A 20,917-nucleotide genomic window follows, 5' to 3' on the forward strand; every position below is an offset into this window, starting at 1 on the left:
AAAGCAAGGAGGGCCTCGTTGTAATATCTGATGTCGGATGCCCGCTCGGGGCCAAGTAGCATATATATTAGCGCTTGGTCTTTACAAACCTCATGAGATAGGCTCCGAGAGGCTAAATAACTTGCCCAAGGTGACAGCTGGTGAATGGCGGGCCCAGGGTTCTAACTCTAACCTCAAAGCCTGTGTTCCCGACCACCACACATATATGGCCTCAGAAAGGGTACTGTTTATTATGACTGAGACCCTGAGCTGGCACCTTCACACGTACCGTTTTTTTTTCACCGTCACGCTATCCCAAGGAGGGGAGGTATTACCACTCCCGCCTGACACACGGAAAAACTGAGGCTCACAGAAGTTAATGTGCCCCAGGGAAGGGGGAGGACCAGGAGACCCCGTAATTGCCATGCCATTCAAGCTAATTCAGATAACTTGTGCATATCCATTCTCCACCCCACCCCCACCCCTGATTTTTATTCGAGCCACAAAGATTCTAGAAACACAAAGGCACCATTTTAGGAGTTGGGCACATTCAGATACTGTGGATGATGAGCTGTCTTTCAAATACGAATTGATAAGCAGTCTTTTTGCAGCTCAGTAATCCGCCCCGGGAAGGAAGCACAGCCTCACGGGGACTCACTATCCCACCAGGTCCACACTGGCAAGTATCACCATGAAATATGACAGCTGAGCCTTTGGAAAGCACGCTTTGTATCACGCACTGTTGCAGTTCCTTGACGGTTTCCGACCGCCACCAACTTTTGTTGATCGCTTCAAACACCGTCATATCCCCAGGCACAGTGCCAACCCTTCTCTCCACGAATCCCGTTTTGTGGATGAGGAAACTGAGGGTCAGGGAGGCTAAGTGACTTGCTCCAGATCATGCAACTGGTCAGTTGCAGAGCCAGATTTCCTGCCCCCGAGGCCAGAACCTGAGCTTCCATCATTCTCAGTGACGGTTTGCGCCTGAGTGGACAGTAAGGCTCTTCTTCAATTTTTGAAAAACTTAAAGCTGCAAAGGTGCCCTTTGTTGATACAAAAATGCACAAAGGGGTATTTGTCCATCTCGTTGACAACCTTTGTAATTTTTGATGAGTAACCTAATCTCTCTCTGTAATCTCAAGCCCTGTAAAACATGGGTAACATGGCTTCCACACCCTAAGGCTGTTATGAGGACTAGGTGAGATAGCATATAAAATGCCTAACATCAGGGGCGCCTGGGTGCCACAGTCAGTTAAGCATCCGACTTCGGCTCAGGTCATGATCTCACGGTTTGTGAGTTCGAGCCCCGCGTCGGGCTTTGTGCTGACAGCTCGGAGCCCAGAGCCTGCTTCCTATTCTGTGTCTCCCTCTCTCTCTGCTCCTCCCCTGCTCACACGCTGTCTCTCTCTCAAAAATAAATAAAGATTTTAAGGGATTAGAAAAAAAAAAAAAAGATACAACGCCTAACATCATGCCTGGCATATTGCCAGCACTCCATAAATGATACTTATTAGCAGTGGCGATATTTATTGTCTACTGTTTCCCAAGCCTTATGCTGTGTGTTATAAACAGTGTTTAAAATAAGATTCTGACATCATATATGGAAGATACATACATACATATATATGTATATGATTGGAAGTATACGGGCGAGCAGTCTAGAGTGACATAAACCAAAAGAGTAACAGTAATTATAGGAGGTTTTCATTTCCTTCTGCATCTGTATACATTTCCCCAGTTTTTCTATAAAAACCATGAATAGATTGCTTTTGTAATCAAAATAAAGAAAATCTTGGGAAATCCATTGGAAGTGCATTTCATTTTGGAGTGAGAGGAACACCGTATGTCAAAGAAGCCATGAAAGTTTGAAACATTTTAAAAGGTGTACTAGCTTAAAAGCCCCAGGAGGGAAGAAGTAGCTTTTCCCCACAAAGCTGAGCAAACCCAGCTGGCTTCGCCAGCAGTTGCCGTGACCCCTGGTTCTAGAACGAGACACTTAGGATGGGAAGAGGAAGGCTCTCCCGTGGCAACCGCGCATCTGGTGGCTGAAATCTCTTTAGTTGTTCTGAGGCCAAGCCCTGCCGGACCCGGAGCCCTCCTGCATCCTGTCACCCCTTCACCCTGACGCATGCATCCTTCCCGGGTGGGTGGCCACCTCTCACACCAATGCAAGTGCAGCAGCAGCGAGTGGCCGTCTGCAGCTCTCCCCACCTGGAAAGGCAGGTCCAGCTGCTGAGGGAGGACCCACCTGGGCTGGCTAGATAGCAGCTTCCATGGACACCAAGGGTAGCCTCTGAGAAGGGGAGCTAAGAGAAAAGGACGTGGCAGAGCAGCGCGGGGTGGGGAGGGAAGGGGTCCTGCGGCCAGAGTGCTTCTGCTCCCCAAGGAATCTCCCATTCGATCCTCACCATGGACTGGGGTTGGGAGGGGGAGGGTAACTGGGAACTCGATCTCGCAGACGGAGTGTTGGGAAGTTCAGAGCCTCGCTCAAGTGCCACAGCTAGTGTGAAGCGAAGCACGCACTGTTTCAGGCGGCACCAGAGCAAATGTTGCAAGAGCGGTGAGGGCTGTGGCAGATGGCGGGGGGGGGGGGGGGGGCGGGGGGGGGGGGGCAGCTGTGCTGTGCCTGAATGCGGGACCCACCATGGCCAACCGGGTCTTCTGGCTGTTTTGTGAAATGTCTCGGTTTCTGAATGTTGGATTCATTTTAAAAGTGAACTAAGATGAAAGCATCTGAGTGCCAGCCAGAACGCTCCTCCAGGCCGGGTGTGGCCGGCCAACTTGCACCCTCGGCCTCGGGGGTCGCCTGGGTTGCCCAGCCTGCCCGGTCGTGCCATTTGCGCGCGCTGTGACCAGGGGGTTTCAGGCTCCCCTGGAGAAGAGGGGACACTTCCCATTGGGCCGGTAACCCCAGAGAAATGAGAAAAATATCCGGGTTTTCAGATTACCGGTGCCAGAAGATGGGCTAGGACCAAATTAGCCAGGAGAGCAGGGAGCTGGATTTGGTATCTAGGTCTCTCTGACCACAGCCCCTTTATTGTTGTAGGCAGAGCCGGTCAGCAGACATTGCTTCAGGGATGACGATACATCCACTTATACCGGGCGAGATCCTGGGGATAAAGTCAGGAACAGAACAGAAAGAATCCTGCTGCATAGAGTTTACAGCTGAGAGAGGGGAGGCCAAAAATAACCAAGGGCGTGCTCCCCTGGGGGGAAAGGCCCAGGAAGAAAAGTTAAGCAAGCTAAGGCAGACACAGCACAATGAAGGCCACACTGGTCATGAAGGCCTTCTTGATCAGGTGAGATATGGACAGAGACCCGACTTCATCGAAAGCCATGTGGGTTTCTGGGGAAGAGCAGGCCAGGAGCAGTAGGTGCAGAAGCCCTGAGGCGTGGGGACATGTGATGCAGGAGGGAGCCCTGAGTCAGTATGTCTGGGGCAGAAAGGAGAATACGAGGAGACGAGGTCGGAGGAGGTAAGCAGAGGGAGGAGCGCGCTCCGTCATGTAGGACCACGTTGGCTCTCGTCAGGACAGGTCCTAGGGATGAGACAGGAATGAGATCTGCCCTCAGCCCTCAAAGCTTGCAGCTTGACCCCGTGACCACTGTATCCTGCTCCGATCCACCTGTATATTGCTGGCATCCAGAATTCTCCTCACATCCCCATTGGCCTCGGTGCCATTTGGCTGCAGGAGGGACGCTTCAGGGAACCCACTCAGCACAGGGCCACTCTCTGGATCCGGATCTAGAGGCAGCGAGAAGGGAAAGCATGTGCTGGCTGCCCACCGTAGGATCGGACATGCGAGACTCCGTGGTGAAATGCGCACCCCCACTTCACAGGCTGACACGGGGACAAGAACCATTACCTTCCATTAGGTCCCAGAAGTGCTTTTGTGGTCGTGCAACAGGAATGTATTGAGTGACTGCTGAGCACTGAGTCCTGACTAGGACTTGAGTAGCCACACGTGAAGGGGATGACCATCCCCACCACAGAGCCCCCAGGCCCGAGGGGATACAGACGAGCAAATGGGCCACGCGAGCACAGCAGGTAAGTTCGGCGATGGGGGCGGAACAGGAGACACTGGGCCGGGTGTGCTGGCAAATGTTTGACGCCTGGCTCTCTGGAAAACTACGCGTGGGTTTATGAGTTTTACTGCTATAAAGGATGCACAGCACACAATATGCCAATAATAACAAAACATACCGTACTCTTTATTGTAAGCTTCATACAACCAAAATGGGTTTTCGCAGAATGCTTTTGTTGATTTTTGCTAACACTGGGGTCTGGAGCCAATCTATCGTTGGAACTGATGAACAGGTGTGGTTCCAACAGAGTATTTGCTGATATTCTTGTTTATGCTAATAAGAAAGACAGAACTGAGATAAAAAAGGTATGTTGGGATTTCACTTATTTGTCAGTGACGGGAACAACTTTTTTGCCAAACTGGATGGTAATTTTTAAATTACCAAATGGTGGGGTGCCGGGGTGGCTCAGTCGGTTGAGCGTCTGACCTCGGCTCGGGTCACCATCTCACGGTTTGTGAGTTGGAACCCCACGTCGGGCTCTGTGCCGACAGCTCAGAGCCTGGAGCCTGCTTCGGATTCTGTGCCTCCCTCTCTCTGCCCCTCCCCTGCTTGTGTTCTCACTCTCTGTCTCTCTCTCTCTCAAAAATAAATAAACATTTAAAAATAAATAAGTACCAAATGAATATCTCCTCGATTTTTTTGTGCAACTCACAGTGCAATGGCTACAAACACCCTTTCAAGTTTAATCTGCATTTTCTCCATCACGTCCTTATGTTTGGACAATCAACAATCCCCCATTTAGAGTATTTGCTGTTTTTCATTGTGTAAATATACACACAAAGGCTGATTTCAAGCGGTCAGTGTGCTCTGGTCTGAATATTCGTGTCCCCCCCAAAATTCATATGTTGAAATCCTAAGCCCCAAATTGACTGTATTAGGAAGGGGGGGGGTGGCCTTTGGGAGGTGGTTAGGTCATGAAGGTGGAACCCTCAGGAATAGGATTAGTGCCTTTACCCAGAAGCTCCTGAGGGATCCCTTGCCCCCTCTACCCTGTGAGGACGTAGGAGAAAGAAGGCACTGACTCTAAACCAGGAAGGGGGCCCTCACCAGAAGACAACCAGGTTGGTGCCTTGATCTTGGACTTCCAGTCTCCAGAACTGTGAGAAATATAGTTCCGTTATTTATAAACGACCCAGTCTGATGGATCTTATTATAGCTGCCCAGACAGACGAAGACACGGTGTAATATACTAAACGAAGATTCGGGAAGAGGTGCCCAGTCGCCTACCAAGTATATGGTATTTTCACCATGGAGATGCATGAGACATAACTTCAAGAGCATCGGCAAAAGCAAAAGGTGCTAAAGCAATTAGGAAATGGTGAATGTTTAGTATGTGTTACCATATGTGAATTCTTAATAATGTCCGTGTTTAACAACCCAGCTCGCAAGATTCCTGAAAATGGAAGGAACAGTCCGTTCTTTCAAAGCGCAAACTGTAGGCAGTCAGGCCAGCTGAGACCAAAGGGGCGGGGCCTAACAAGGCCCAGTGGGCCCCTGTGTTCAGGCTAAGGAAAGGCCTAGAAGGGGAAGATGTCGTCTCAGCAGCTGAGCAGGGAGAGTATTATTGAGAGAGAGTCATTCTCCTTACAAGGAATTGATTTGGCCTTGAACTGGGGCAAAAGCCCTCCAAGTCCAAGGCATGTTGCAGCCCTGAGGCTTTAAAGGAAGGGGGAGGGGGCGCCTGGATGACTCAGCTCGTTAAGCATCCAACTCTTGATTTCTGCTCAGGTTGTGATCTCACGGTGGTTCATGCGCTCCAGTCACTCTGTGCTGTGTCTTTCTCAAAGTAAATAAATACTGGGGCGCCTGGGTGGCTCAGTCAGTTGGGCGTCCGACTTCGGCTCAGGTCATGATCTCACACTCCGTGAGTTCGAGCCCTGCATCGGGCTCTGTGCTGATAGCTCGGAGCCTGGAGCCTGCTTCGGATTCTGTGTCTCCCTCTCTCTCTGCTCCTCCCCTGCTCCTGCTATGTCTCTCTCTGTCTCAAAAATAAAAACTTAAAAAAAAAAATTCTCTCAAAGTAAATAAATAAACTTTAAAAAATAAATAAAGGAAGGGGGAAGACTGTGTGTGATGGAGGGAGGGGCTGGGAGCTCCCAGGGGATCCAGGTGGAGAGGGAGGCAAAGGGCAAGGAAGGGTGAGCTGAGTTGAGTGCTGGGCATGGCACAAGGGGACCCAGCCCTAGAAGAGTCCCCTCCCTCAAACTTCAGGAAAAGCCACACCACAGAGAGAAAAAACACTTGAAGGGTTTAACTTCTTGTGAAAAATGCAGGGAAGAGACTGAAACTTGTGTCAGGGTTAATGCCCACACAGGCCCAGAAGTGAGAGAGCTCGGGGTATCCCAAGCACTGAAAATGATTCATCCCCCAGAGCCCAAGGTGTGAGGTGGGAATGGGGGGTGGGGAAGATAGAGCCCCCAGAAGTCAAGCTGACGGTGATGGATCCTGCCTTGTGCAGCTCAACACTACAGGTGTTTTATTCCCGGCCTCTTGGCCTCCCATCCGCAGTCACTCCAGGCGTGGACAGCCAACAAGTGACCCAGACCTTGCGGGGGCCCCCACCAGAGTCAGGCTAATGCCCGTGCTGGGGAGGCCTTGATCTCCTTCCCCAGACCCCAAAGACGGGGGAGTGACAGGACTCAGGCAAAGCTCCTCTGAAGGGACCACTAACACCTGCCCCTTTGCTAACAATGATCTCTAACGGGTCCCAGGGCCCCCAGAGCGGGGACAGCAAGGATTTTCCCCCCCCAGCTGCAGAATGTCCTCTTCTTGGTCTCTTGAAACTCACCCCACGGTGACACAGCAGCTCCGGGCAGTGACTAACCCGGGTTGGAGGTGAGTCTTTCCATGATGGGGCAATGAAGCTTTGGAAAAAGCCCCCTTCTCACGGGGGGTTTCTTCTATCTGCAGTTGGCTCATCCTGAAGTCAGAATTCTTGCCTTCCTCTTCCCCATTTTCTGAAGTCCATACATATCCTGTTCCTGTGGGAAAAGAAGAGGGGCCGCTCCTGTAAGCTCCAAAATTCAGCTCTTCGTCGCTCTATTTGCCCCCAAGCACCTGCTTGTCTCCTACCCCCCGGGGGCTAGAGCCACAAGGCCTGTGACCACTACATGCTCCCGTCTCCCAGGAGCCCATGGTCCAGTGGGCAGGGGGGACAGACAAACTGACAGTTGCCATGCACCGTGACATGCGTCCTCACAGAGATCAGCCCGGGGCCCTCAGGGTGGCCTGGAGACTGGGGCAGATTGGGAAAGGCTGCCCAGAGCTGGTGGCAGGTGAGTCCGGAATTAAACACGGAGTTGCATTAGCCTGGCTGAGAAGCACGGGTAGGACGCATGGAACAGATGGAACAGCACAGGCAAAGACATGAGAAAAGAAGGCACATGAGAAAAGAAGGCACATTCAGGCTCTTATGAGTGGATTTTGGTGTGATGGACTACATTCTCGTTTACATTTCTACACCCCGATGAAGTCAGGCGTGGCTATGGGACTTACTTGGCCAATGACATTTGAGCCGACGTGGCACCATTCATTTCCAGACAGAAATGCATGGTTCAAGAGCCCAGGGCCCTCTTTCTCTACCCCTGCAATCGCGGAAACACACGGCAACATGGAGCTTCTACCAGAGCCTGGATCCCTGAGTCACTATAACGAATGGAGCCCCCTGCTGGTCTGAATGGCCATGCAGTGTGAGCAAGAAATGAACTCAATGGCTCATTTGTTACTACGGCATAACCTAGCCTGTTCCTAGCTGATACCATTGGCCTGGCTGCGGAGGGTTTATCCCGGGGGTGGGGGCGGGGGGCGGCTGTCAGATGAGCCTGCCTATGTATACGGTCAGCTAGATCCCCTATTCTTTCTCCAGATCTCAGACAGCAGCAAAAGCTGTACATAAGTGGATTAGAATCCTAGCTTTATCATTTACTCATTCTGAGAGTTGGGGAAGTTTAGTTAAATCCTTTGAGCCTAAGTTTATCCATCTATAACTGGAGAATAATGAAAACAAGATTACCTCCTTCCCAGGGCTGCTGTGTTTCCTGAGTAAATCAATGCTCGATCTTCCCTCTCCCCAGTTTTGACACTTGTCAAAAGTGTCACGAAGGTACTTGTTCCAAATGCAGATTCCTGACCCCCCCCCACCACCCTACACCTACCGAGTCTGAATCTCTGCAGGTCAGGCCCAGCCATCTGTGCTTTCAGAAATCACTCCGGGTAGTGTTTTTGCGTGTTGCAGTTTAGGAACCATGACCTTTAAAGTTTTGATAGACAGTCAAAACCTCTGCCCCGAGAAAGGATCGTTGCTTGGAGGCTGGCTTGGCCTGAGGCCAAGAATCTTCAGACTGCCGCAGATCAGGTGGCCACAGTGCCTCGGACAAAAGCCAGAGGCTTAAAAGCTCTGTATTACTTAGAGATCAGGTAACGTCACTTGGAGCCAGCTCAGTGTGTACAACTCCAGCATTAATCAGCCCTCTGCGGCAGAGGCCCAGATCTGTGCTGAGCTTTTTATGAGGTGTTCTTCTCCGAGGGAGAGCTTTCAGGGATGCACCCCCTCCATAGCCCAGCCCAGGGAGGCTGACCCCTCGGGGATGTGGTACCAGCCCCTTTTCCTTCAGGAAGAGGCCGATTCTTCAGAGAATCGTGTAAGACTGAGACCAGGAAGAGGGCTGCAAAACTAGAACCTGGTAAAGTAGCTTCTGAGGGTAGAGAGCTGCCCAAAGGCTGCAGACAGATGCTTTAAGCTACCCGTAGTAGCTTAAAGTACCAGGCCCAGCTGCCCTCCTGGCCAGCAGCTTCCTCCCAACACATGCCACTGTCATATGGCTCTCTTCCTAAACATTTCTCCAAATGACACTTACGCTCAAGAACACACCATGGCTCCCTATGGCTTCCCACCCATGGAATCGGGTGTTAACTTCTTGCTCTGACTTTCAGACCCCTCCACGTCATACCGCACCATGCCTTTCAGTCCTTTCCCCCACTACGTTCCCAGTCTACTAAGTTCTCTCTTCCCTCCCTTGCCACGGTAACCCACCTGGGAGGGGAGTTCAGACCCCTCACCTGTAGCAGATGCTGCCGGTGCCCCACCCAGACCCCCTTTCCTAGGCCGGTGTGGCCATTCCCTGCCGCGAGGTACAGGAGGCCGCCCTCTTGCCTCCACGCTGCACAGCTGTCCATGGGACCAGGCCGAGGTTATACTTCAGTTGAGCCCCATCTTTGTGTGGTCTCTTCCCTCCTCCCATCCTGTTTTTCTCACTTCCTCACAGACTTTTTCTCCAGACAGAACGCCCTCATAAATCACCTGCACGAGAATTTATGTCCTGGGCTTTGCTTCCAGGAAGCCTGAGCTACGACTCCCCTGTCATTTGAGAAGTTACCTTGAGGCAACAGTGGCTTCGAACTATATGCCCAGGCAACCTATACCAGAGGTCACAGAACAGAAAGGCTCACAGCCCAAATTAAGCCATTTATTTATTTTATTTTTACCCTTTTTGGACAGAGAGAGCGAGAGCGCAGGGGGAGGGGCAGCGAGAGAATCTTAAGCAGGCTCCACGTTCGGTGTGGAGTCCGACACGGGGCTCGATCCCACGACCCTGAGATCGTGACCTGAGTGGAATTCCAGAGTCAGATGCTCAACCAGCTGAGCCACCCAGGCACCCTGAATCACACCATTTATTAATCAATTTAAAACACACAGTGGACAGGAGGAAGGTAAAGAGACAGGACAGGTGATCACATTTAGGTGGAAGGATCACCCTGCCTGAGTCCGGGGTTACAAGCATTCATGTATCTTGTCCTCTCTGCCACAACAGCCTTCTCTCCTGCTGGTGTGGCTACGGGGGTCAGACCCAAGGGCAGGCCAAGGGCAATAGCTGGAGGCAGTGCCCGAAGTAAGCACACAAACGACCTCTACTGGGGAAGACCAAGGACAAGTATACCTGTTCACACTGCAGCACCCGAGTGCATCTGCTGAGCAGCTGTGGGTTTTCTCTGTTTCTTGGAGTGTCACCAGTGAGTGACCAACACAGGAGTGACATTGCTTCAACCTGGAGAAGACGTGATCCGTGCCTCATAAATCCTTAAGATTTACTTGGTATTCTCATTCCTTGTCTGTAAGCAACATTCTCATTTGATCTATATTCCACCCATATACGTTCTATTTATTCTTTCTGTGTCTAAAAAATCTCCTAAGCTACTTGCTTCTATACTTAATGTCTCTCATTTTCTATAGCAAAACTGAATATTCATAAATAACACGGCAAACACAAGACAGTTCCCTTTTCCAGAATTACCATCTCCTACCCATCGGTCTAAAGAGCTTTGTGTCACCCCAAATATAAAACCACATCCTTTAGGAATGGAACTAGGACTCAGCTCAGGTTTTGAGCACTGGTCTGACTGGCTCTAAGTCCATTGTGCTGTGTGACGTGTTGTTTGGGAACATAGTCCGTCTCCCCTACGGGTGGTAGGGACCCGCCCCCCCCCCCCACACACACATGCACACAGTGCTTGCCCAGTGCTTGAATGATGTCGTGGGGTTCAACTGAATCCATCAGCATTTTAGAGACGGCTCAGCCAGTTTGCTTTCCTGTGTCATGATCACTGTGCTTAAAAAGCCAGAGGACAGGGGCATCTGGATGGCTCAGTCGGTTGAGCATCCGACTTCAGCTCAGGTCATGATCTTACAGTTCATGAGTTCGAGCCCCGTGTCAGGCTCTGTGCTGACAGCTCAGAGCCTGGAGCCTATTTTGGATTCTGTCTCTCTCTCTCTCTCTCTCTCTCTCTCTCTCTCTGCCCCTCCCCCACTCATGCTCTGTCTCTCTCAAAAATAAACATTTAAAAAATTTTTTTCTAAATAAAAATTTAAAAAAATTAAAAGCCAGAGGACAGAAACAAGCTGCCCCCTCCAGCAAAGCTATGAACAGGGTAAGTGCTAAACCCTGGTTTTCATTGGCCAGATTCAGCCTGTGAATAACCAGTATCCTGATATCTCTCCGGATTCAAGAAAGCAAACTCCTGCCCCCGTGCGACTATAAAACCAGGAGCCTCCGTCCGTTTCCAACTGGTCCACCCATCACAGCACTAAAAGCTGAGCTTTTATATATGAAAAGTGCTTGCCAAATTCCCAGAATAGCCGTGGCAGGAAATTGAATAACAAGGTAAAAGTGTAACCCTGCACTACACCATTAATATTGGAGGGGAGAGGGTGGGACAGTTGATTAAGAAAGAAAAATCTTACTGTTGGCCGGTCAAGCTCATACACAGAGCTCTACTTGAGGCTCAAGCCACCAATTCCAATCCACACAGAAGTGACTGGAGACGAGGATTTGAGAAGGACCCACCCCCCCACTCCGCTCCACTGAACAAACCTTCAGCTCCACAAAACGTGTGGGGTCTTCGTTCTAGCCATTCTGCGCTGCCCCACGGGGCCACCCTTGCCCAGTTAGTAGGAAAACCTCTCCCCTTTACACACTTTCTCTTCTTTCCTCTATCACTCAGGAGGCTTCTGGATGGGGAGGACGATGACGATGATGGTAACAGCTCACATTCACAGAGTCATCGGTTGGGTTCCTGAGAAGAAACCCTGAGACCAGCGTGCACCGTGTGCTGCCTGGATCGACGCTTTCTGGATCGACAGAAAGGGAGGAAAGAAAGGATTGGGCAGGATTGGGCAGAGGGAGAAGCGGAGCTGAGATGGAAACCCAGCAGAGGCCTCCATCAATCCGACGGAGCGTTCCAGGGCTCGCGTGACCTTCCAGAGTTGTCCTGAGTTGAGGCAAGGGGTTCAGGCCTTTATAGCAACTCATCATACATCAGGCGTTGAATGTTTCCCAAATACGGAGAACGGCGTCTAGCACATAACAAGCGCTCAAAACGTTGTGAATGAATGGATTGGTTCACAAGGGGAAAACTCCAGCGCTGCGTGTTTCAAGAACAACTGGGAGTCTGGCTCCACTTGTCTGTGCTCCGCCCTCTTCCATGGGTTGGCTTTGCCCTCGGGATGGCTTCCATCGAGGTCCCAAGATGGACCCAGGGCTACTTGTATCTGTGCCTTTACCAGGAGGAGAGAGAACTTCACCATTATATCCATCAGAAGACCCAAGTCTTCTCAACTCAGTCGGTTGAGCGTCCAACTTCGGCTCAGGTCATGATCTCGCGGTTTGTGAGTCCGAGCCCCACGTCGGGCTCGGTGCTGACAGCTCGGAGCCTGGAGCCTGCTTCGGGTTCTGTGTCTCCTTCTCTCTCTGCCCCTCCCCCACTTGTGCTCTGTCTCTCTCTATCAAAAATAAATAAGTAAATGTAATAAGAAAAAATTTTTTAATGAAAAAGAATAAAAGAAGACCCAAAGTGTCACACTCCACACTTCACAATACGAACCGATCACTGAGGTAACAGGACTGAGATTGTGCTGATTGTTAGGACATTCAGGACCCCCCTTGACTTCCCACCCAAACCCAGAAAGCAAATATGAGTGCTGGTAGGAAGTGGGGAGAAGAGGAATGGATATCGAGTAGGTAATCAATGAACAACCACTGACCCTTCATCCCATGAGCGTCCAAGCCCTTGAACCCTCTGCTCCCTTCCCCGGGGTCTAGCTTCACCTTCTCCTCATCCTCTGCCTAAATGACCCTCACCTACCTCCACTCTGCAGCTGAGGGTTTGGGGTCATTGGCTACCCTCAGATCCTGTGGGAGAAGGGGAACGAGAAGAAAGAAGTCCACTGAGAGTGGGGTCTAGACTTGGGAGGTTTGAGTCTAATGCAATTAGATTAACCACTCTGCAGAGCCTCAGATAAGCCCCTGTGGCCACACTAGGCAAAATATGCCTTACTCTCTCCCCCCTTTCCCTGCTTTATTTTCCTCAAAGCCCTTATCTCTGTCTGGACTTCTATTGTGTTTATGTTTATTTAGTTGTTTGATGCCTTTTCTGCACTGGAACAGATGCTCTGCAAAAGCAACTACTTTCTTTCATTCATGTCTGAGTTTTTGTCATCGACAAAACTCATTTGTGGATGGATGGATGGATGGACGGACGGACAGACGGAGAACCATTGGCCTGTGTTGCTACGGTAACGGGCTCAGTCTCCTCCTCCACCTTCAGCGGCATTGTCAGAGACTTTCTTGTTTTATCCTCCACTCCAAAGTGCCAGGCCTCAGGAAGGCCAACTGGAGAAAGACAAGAGAGGAAATGTCATCCTACCTCAAGTAAATCAGTCTGTCCTTATGAGCCAGAGAACATCTGATCCATAGATATGGGGCCTAAGTGGTCCCCAGTTTTAGAGGAAAAAAAATCAATGAAACTATTTTGTGTGTACAGATTTCACAAGTGTGAAATGTAAGATTTTGACAACAATCCTTTTCAACTCTTAATCATCATTAAATTGATAGAAATCACACATCATTAAATTGAGCCTGGCTGGCTCAGTTGGTAGAGCCTGAGACTCTTGATCTCGGGGTTGTGAGTTCGAGCCTCACGTTAAGTGCGGAGATTACTAAAAAATAAAATATTTTACAAAAGAAATCACACATGCACTGTAAGGCCAGCAACGGCCACCTGTCTCACCGTGACTAATGTTTAATTGGAAGGTGCTGATTGTCACATGGTTCACAGGCTCTTCACCCACAGAAGGACGAGGACAATTCTATCATCTTTCACATGGTGATCTGGGAGCACCGATTAAGAAAAGGAAAAAAAAAGGGGGCACCTGGGTGGCTCAGTTGGTTAAGCGTCCAACTTCGGCTCAGGTCACGATCTCACGGTTTGTGAGTTCGAGCCCCGCATCAGGCTCTGTGCTGACAGCTTGCTCAGAGCCTGGAGCCTACTCCGGATTCTGTCTCCCTTTCTCTCTGCCCCTGCCCCGCTCACACTCGGTCTCTGTCTCTCTCAAAAATAAACATTAAAAAAAAAGAAAAAAAAAAAAAAGACCAGAGAATTTGAGGCCAGCCTCCCCGGTTTCCAATCCCAGACCCACTTCTTACTATCTGGGTGGTCTAGAGCAAGTTGATTGATCCTTCTGTGTCTCCACTTTCCCATTCATAAAGTGAGGCTACTCTTAGTAGCTACTGCCCAGGACTCTTGCAAAGATGAAGGAGTTGCCACGTGGGAAGCACTAGGACGAGTGGCTGGCTCGCTGTGGGCACCGAGCAAGTGTGGGCTGTTGGAGCGTCTGGGCTGCAAGGTTGAAGACATCAGTCACCAGGCAAGCCTCCGTCACTCACACAACCCACTCACATACACGGAACGCACGCATAACACGCACAACACATCCATAACACCTATAGCATACAACAAGGAGAACAAAACACACAAGACACAGGACGTACATACGTGCATACATAACACAGCCAGGCATTTTTCATACTCCGTGCATGGCGGTTTCGTGCAACCTTGCAGCCAAATCCCTGCTGACCCACGCCCGTGAGACTCGCTGCTCTTCCCCCTGGTGGGCCAACGTGACATCATGGAATGCCACGACAAAGCAATTTACCAACTGCTCGTTCTAATTGCTCCCGGAGCAAAACACTCCGGCAAAATACTCCAGTTTGCTCCCGGAGCAAAATACTCACAAGCTTCTCGGCCACAGTGTCTTCTCCAGCGTAGGGTGGTGCTCTGGAGTCAGGCATGAGTTCAAATCCTGACATTACCACTTACCAACTGAGTGACCAGGAACAAGATGCTAAACTGCTCTGGCTGTGATGCTGTTCTCATTTTATGGAGGCGGAAACAACCAGAAAGAACAAACTGCTACCCGTGACTCTCATGTTATCCACGAAAAAGATTTACCTTGCACGGTTGCTATAAGAAATGAAAAGGTAAGGTGTGTACCTCATTTACTTTAGTGCTTGGCACACGCTGATCTATGCTAACCTAACAGGTGGTGGCGGTGGTGGTGAATGACGTTTTCTTTAAGCAGAAAAAAAGTTGCTTGGACTTAATTACTCTAAGCTGCTTTTCATGAACCTAACAGTAAAGGAGACCCATGGTGACTTGAGTCCCCCCAGCACACTTGGGTTCCAGGTCTCATAAACTTTGACCCAGCATCGTGTTGTAACGGTACCATTTCCCTTCATGAAATTCGAGAGGTGATGTTTTGACATTGTTGCCTTTCATTTCCTCTTGATGGGTGGGCTTAACTTGTTTCTCAATTTAGGCGAAGCAAAAGGGAGAAGTATTTTTAAATCGCTGGGATAGCCCAAGTCGGTCCTACCCTTCTGGTCCCTGAGAAGGAGCCCCAAATTCTCTCCTGCTCTCCTAAGGCATTGGGGCGTTTTCCAGTTCCTCTGATGGCCAAATATAATACTTTCCTTCGTTTCCTCCAAAGTTCCCCCATTTCAGCTTCAACTTTCCCCCCGACACTTGGGTGCCTTCACAATGAGTTTTGAAATAATATCTTAACCATATTTCACGTTCTTGTGGTGCATTTCAGTTCACCAAGTGCTTTCACATCCATTCTTCCTTAAGGGCTACAGGAAGACATAAGTCCTCTTTATGAGAACACAGCTGAGGCTCAGAGAGGTGAGTCAGCCTTCAAATGCCACCGTCTCCCGCTACAACAAGAAGACAGTCTTTGACACTTTTCTTAAAACTGCGGTAAAATATGCGTGACACAGAATTCACCGTTTTAATCATTTTCAGGTGCACAGTCCAGCAGCATTAAGCACGTTCCCATGGCTGTGCGGCCATCGCCACCGTCCATCTCCAGAGCTCTTTTCATTTTCCCAAACTGAAACTCCATACCCATTAAACGCTAACACCCTCCTCCCCTTCTCCAGCCCCTGAAACCACCTTTCTACTTTCGGTCTCTATAAGCGTGACTGCTCTGGGAACCGCGTGCAAGAGGATCATACAGTGTCTGTCCTCTGGTGCGGGAGACACTTTTGCGGCAAGATTTCTGGAGGACGTACTGGGATTCCTTCCCCCACTGTATTTGTTTTGCTAATATTGCACATTAGCCAGAGTGTCTATTTTTCGTGTGTGTCAAGTGTCAGACTATTAATATCCAGACATTCATGGGCCAGAACACTGAGTGAGACAAACCTCTCTTTCTGCCACCTAATGACCCGAGTGTGACACATCAGCCACATCTGCAATGCTCTGAGGGAAGGAGGGTGTCTATTCCTCACCCGAAAGTAACCTACCCTCGTGGACACAAATACCTGGTAGGCCCTGCCCTGCAAAGCACATGTTTTCTAACATTTTGTTTTATGCTGAATGCTGTTTGCTCCTCTTGGGCCTCCAAGAAATTACTTGACTTGTGGACATCAGCAAAAAAGAAAAGAGGGGAGAAGAGGGGGAGGAGAGGAGGAGAGAAGGGAGGAGGGAGGGGAAGGGAAGGGAGGGAAAAGGAGGGGAGAGAAGGGGGGGAAGGGAAGGGAAGAGAAGGGAAGGGAAGGAAAAAGAAAAGAGAGAAGAGAAAAGAAGAGAAAGGAAAAGAAAAGAAAAGAAAAGAAAAAAAGAAAAGAAAAGAAAAGAAAAAGAAAAAGGGCTCCTGGAGACGGACATAAGACATTTTCATGTTCTACTTCTGAGATTCCCAAAGACTCCCTCTCATCCACTGGCTTCTGTGTGTTGTTGTTGTTGTTTTGTTTTGTTTTGTTTTGTTGTTTTAAAGAACTCTGTGATCTACTTCAATTCATGTTTTGCCAAGAAAGCTAACACAGCTGCAAATCCTCTCTGCCCTGAAAGCCTTCCAGCCTTTCAGCCTTTCCAGAGGCCTCTTTGCTCGCTCAGTGGCCACTTCCCTCCCTCCCGGGCTGGCCAGGCTCTCTGAGCCCACTGTTCCCCAGGCCGCCCACCAGCTCCTGTGACAAGGCACTACCCTCTGGAAGTGGCCGTGCCTTCTCTGTGGGTTTCCATTACTTGGAGAAGCGCAGCCCCCTTGGGGTGCCCCCCTGGGCACCCCAGCCCCCCTCCTTAGGCTTTCCCCTCAGAAAACTGGCTCAGCTGCCGGCTGGTAAACTGGCTGGCTATCACCATGACAACAGCCTGGCCCAGAGCCTGGATGACGCCAGGCCTGACTCCCCTCCCAGCCTCACCCAAATCTGTTTGTTCAAGTTCCAGCTGCTTTTGTTGGGCTCCGTTTTGCTTGTCAGTTTGAGGCAGCTCCACTGCTGATTGGCTGCAGGGGCTGGGCTTAGCATCCCTGGGATACTAACCGGGAAGTCAGCTCCCTGCCTGGGCAGGGATTTCCTGGCACCCTGGGGTATTTCCCCATCACAGTAACAAGATCTAGAAGAGCCTTTCAGGCAGGACAGAGCCCATAGGAGGCCAAGGCATCAGATAATCCATTAATGCTCTGATCCCTCTGATGACTTCAATCAAGGACAGTCTCGCCAGCCCACTGTTGGCTCTGAGATGCCACACTCATGACTAAAAGCCAGCCTGTTGTTTGATAACACTGAAGAAGCAATACACCATGTTGATGGAACCGTCCGGCTGTGGATTAACATCAAAAATAAATAAAACCAGGAAGAAGAAACAATTATGTGGATTTTTGAGGAACAGTTTAAGTGAATATGGCAATAGACATCCAAGTGGATTTTCAAATCATCACTTGGGGGCGACTTTGCTTTTATTATTTGGATAACTACAGAAGCAGGAATCTGGAACATTGTTGGTGACTAATTTGAAAACACACCTGTAGCCTTTTGTCATTTCATCAGGTTTTTATCTCCCAAATAACTCAGTTTAATAACTTGCTTGGCCTCCGGGGCTCCTGAGTTTACCCCCAGATTCTCTGGGTTGTGATATAAAAGGTGCTTCTCGTGTGTCGCCCTTTGCAGCTGTGTCAGGGCAACCTCAGCTCCTCATCTGTAAAATGGGAGTAAATCATGCCAACCCGCCAGGCTATAGAGCTACTTAGCTTGACTTAGTCTTGGCACTTACTGAGCTATTTTTTTTTAACGTTTTTTAATTTATTTATTTATTTATTTTTGAGACAGGGAGAGACAGAGCATGAACGGGGGAGGGTCAGAGAGAGAGAGGGAGACACAGAATCTGAAACAGGCTCCAGGCTCTGTCAGCACAGAGCCCGACGCGGGGCTCGAACTCACGGACCGTGAGATCACGACCTGAGCCGAAGTCGGACGCTTAACCGACTGAGCCACCCAGGCGCCCCCTTACTGAGCTATTATCGTCATCATTAACTCCCACCAATGCCTGTTTTCTGAGGATCCTGACACTCTTTATAAAAATTACATCATTGATCCAACAAATATTTAACAAATATTTACTAAGTCTCAATTGGCCAAGCACTGTGCCAGCCACTAACGATAAAATGATAGACAGACACAGCTCCAGCCCCTTGGTAGTAGCTTCTGGACTAGTGGGGGAGACAAACATTAGTCAAATAACCACACAAAATGTAAAATTACATCTGTGTCATGTGAGTGAAGCCATCTTAGACACTCCGGACCAGCCCATCTCCCAGTTGAATACCACAGAGGACATCAGTCTTTGCCATATTGAGCAGAAGAATGTCCTGGCCAATGCCTGTCTTAATTCCTAACTCACAAAATCATGAGATATAATAAACTGGTTGATGTTTTAAGCTCTGTTCTCCCCCCAAATAATTACATCTGTATTAAGTGCCTAAAGCATTAAGAGAATGTGAAATAGAGGAAATAAACTACATTTTGGCCACTTTTCCTAGTTAGAAAACAAGAGTTAACATAAGAATTTAGAATGATTTGATCACCTAAGTCCCGGAGTGGAAAGTAAAGCCCAGAGATGCAAATGCTCAATCCCCCAACCCCGCAGAAAGAGCCTGGGGTTTCCTTACACTAAAACTTGTTTGCTGAACAGCGCCCTCTTCTGGCCTGGAGCACTTTGTCCTGAAGCAGCTACTTCCTACTCACTGCTTTTAAAGGGATTTGTAGAATATGATGTCCACTCCTTCCTCAAATGTGTGCTGAGCACCCAGGCCCTGGGAATACAGCCTGATCAGACACAGTCTCCCCACCCTTACGGAGCTGACAGTCTTTTGAACTTCCTGACATCTCTGAAGAGTGTAGGGCAAACTTCAGAACGCCTACTTGTTGGATAAGAAACTGAGTCGGGGACGGCAGATAAAGCTTTGCTACACTGTTGATGATTTAGGACTAGATTTTAGGGTGCAAGGATGCACCCTGCAAGGGTGCAGACCTCCCACCGAACGTTAGATTGAGCCCAATTTCCGCAGGCTCGGTAGCCACACTCTGCCTCATCACCCTCTACTTCTTGAGTTCCCTCCTGCTTGGGAAATCTCTTCATGGTCCCTGAACCAGGGGACCCCACCTGTACACCGCTGTGGCCTCAGGTGCCTTTTCCTGCCACTTCATCTCTGCTATGGTTTCCCCAAAGCCAGCCTCAAGTCTCCATCTTCCCAAAGACCCTCCAGCCCTCCCTGACATCTTGCCCCTTAGTGCCCCCGCTACTGTAACATACATTTGGGAACAGACACCCAGGCAGACACCTCGATGTACATGCCTTGTCACATCGAAAGCACAGCCTTTGGAGGGATCAGACAGACCCGGAGTTCAGATCTGCCACCTACTAGACTGTGACGTGAGGAAAATTTCGTCACCTTCTCCTACGCAACCAGGCTGTTCTGAAACTTACATATGTTTCGAGCACTTGGTACATAGTAAACACTCAGCAGTTTGTATGTCTAAGTCCTTTAACATGTCCAATCTGGTCACCTGCTTAAAAAGCATTACGACCCTCGAGGCATCTTCTACAGCCTTGGGCGTGTGTAGAGAGATATATAACCTGGGCGCTGTGTGGAGAACAGGGCTGATACAGAAGGCATGGTGCCTAAGGCCCACAATATTTTCACAAATCCATAGACATGATTTTATTTCTCTTAAAACTCAGGAGAAAAAATTAACTTTTATATCAAAAAATGACACTATGTTATATATGTTAACCTATTTGTCTTCATACCAATGCAGTCATAAAATATAATTTTCAATGAATTTTTATAGAGGAAGGAGCCCACAAAGGCCAAAGAGTCTAGGGCCCATCAAAGTCATTATGCAGCCCTGATTCTGAAGAAAGTCCTCTGCTATTTTTAAAAAAAAAGAAAAAGAAAAAGTGGGAAAAGCAAACAGTGGCAAAAGAAGAAAATCGCTCACTAGCTGAGTGTAAGGGTCTCTCCAGCCCTAACATTCTTCAATTCAGAGAATTCCTTTTGCCTCAGCATGGCAGGATCCTGTACAGAGTGCATTCTTAAGAGTAAATTTCCTAACGCTTTCAGAATCTGTGAGTCCATCCACTTTCAGCAGAAGATCTTGTCCCCCAAGAATTTGGTGTGCCTTGTAAAATCCATGTATGCGCGCTTTATCTACTTGGTCAAGGATTGCCATGCCCTCCGGTGGCCGACAGAGGGCGCAGCGATTCAATCTTCAGCGTGGGTATCACAGCCAGCAAGCGGAATAGAAAGCCTTGCTGTTCAACAATTGGGGCCTGACATGGGAGATTGTTAGAGATTCAGTATCTTGGACCTGACCCTAGGGAGGATCCTAGACACCTGCGATCAAAATTCACATGTTAAGAAGATCCCTGGGTAGGGGCGCCTGGGTGGCTCAGTCAGTTAAGCATCTGACTTCAGCTCAGGTCATGATCTTATGGTTGGTGAGTTTGAGCCCCGTATTGGGCTCTGTGCTGATGGCTCAGAGCCTGAAACGTGCTTCGGATTCTGTGTCTCCCTCTCTCTCTGCCCCTCCCCACCCGCACTCTGTCCGTCTCTCTCTCGCTCTCTCAAAAATAAACATTTAAAAAAGTTATAAAAATTATATATACAAACATTAAGGTTTAAGAAGCACTGATTTAAAGCTTCTAGCCTGAGAAAGGGAAGCCCACTTCCTCAACAGAA

The 20,917-nt window shown here is 49.3% G+C and overlaps 1 non-coding gene across 1 annotated transcript; it reads right to left on the bottom strand.

The window, feature by feature from the left end:
* Positions 1-16,044: 16,044 nt before the first annotated feature.
* On the bottom strand, positions 16,045-16,169 carry LOC125910625 (small nucleolar RNA SNORA17). The gene has a single exon (XR_007454121.1). It is a non-coding gene; the product is annotated as a small nucleolar RNA SNORA17 (small nucleolar RNA).
* Between the last annotated feature and the right edge of the window lie 4,748 nt (positions 16,170-20,917).

This window comes from Panthera uncia, assembly GCF_023721935.1.
Source record: "Panthera uncia isolate 11264 chromosome B3 unlocalized genomic scaffold, Puncia_PCG_1.0 HiC_scaffold_1, whole genome shotgun sequence".
NCBI lineage: Eukaryota > Metazoa > Chordata > Mammalia > Carnivora > Felidae > Panthera > Panthera uncia.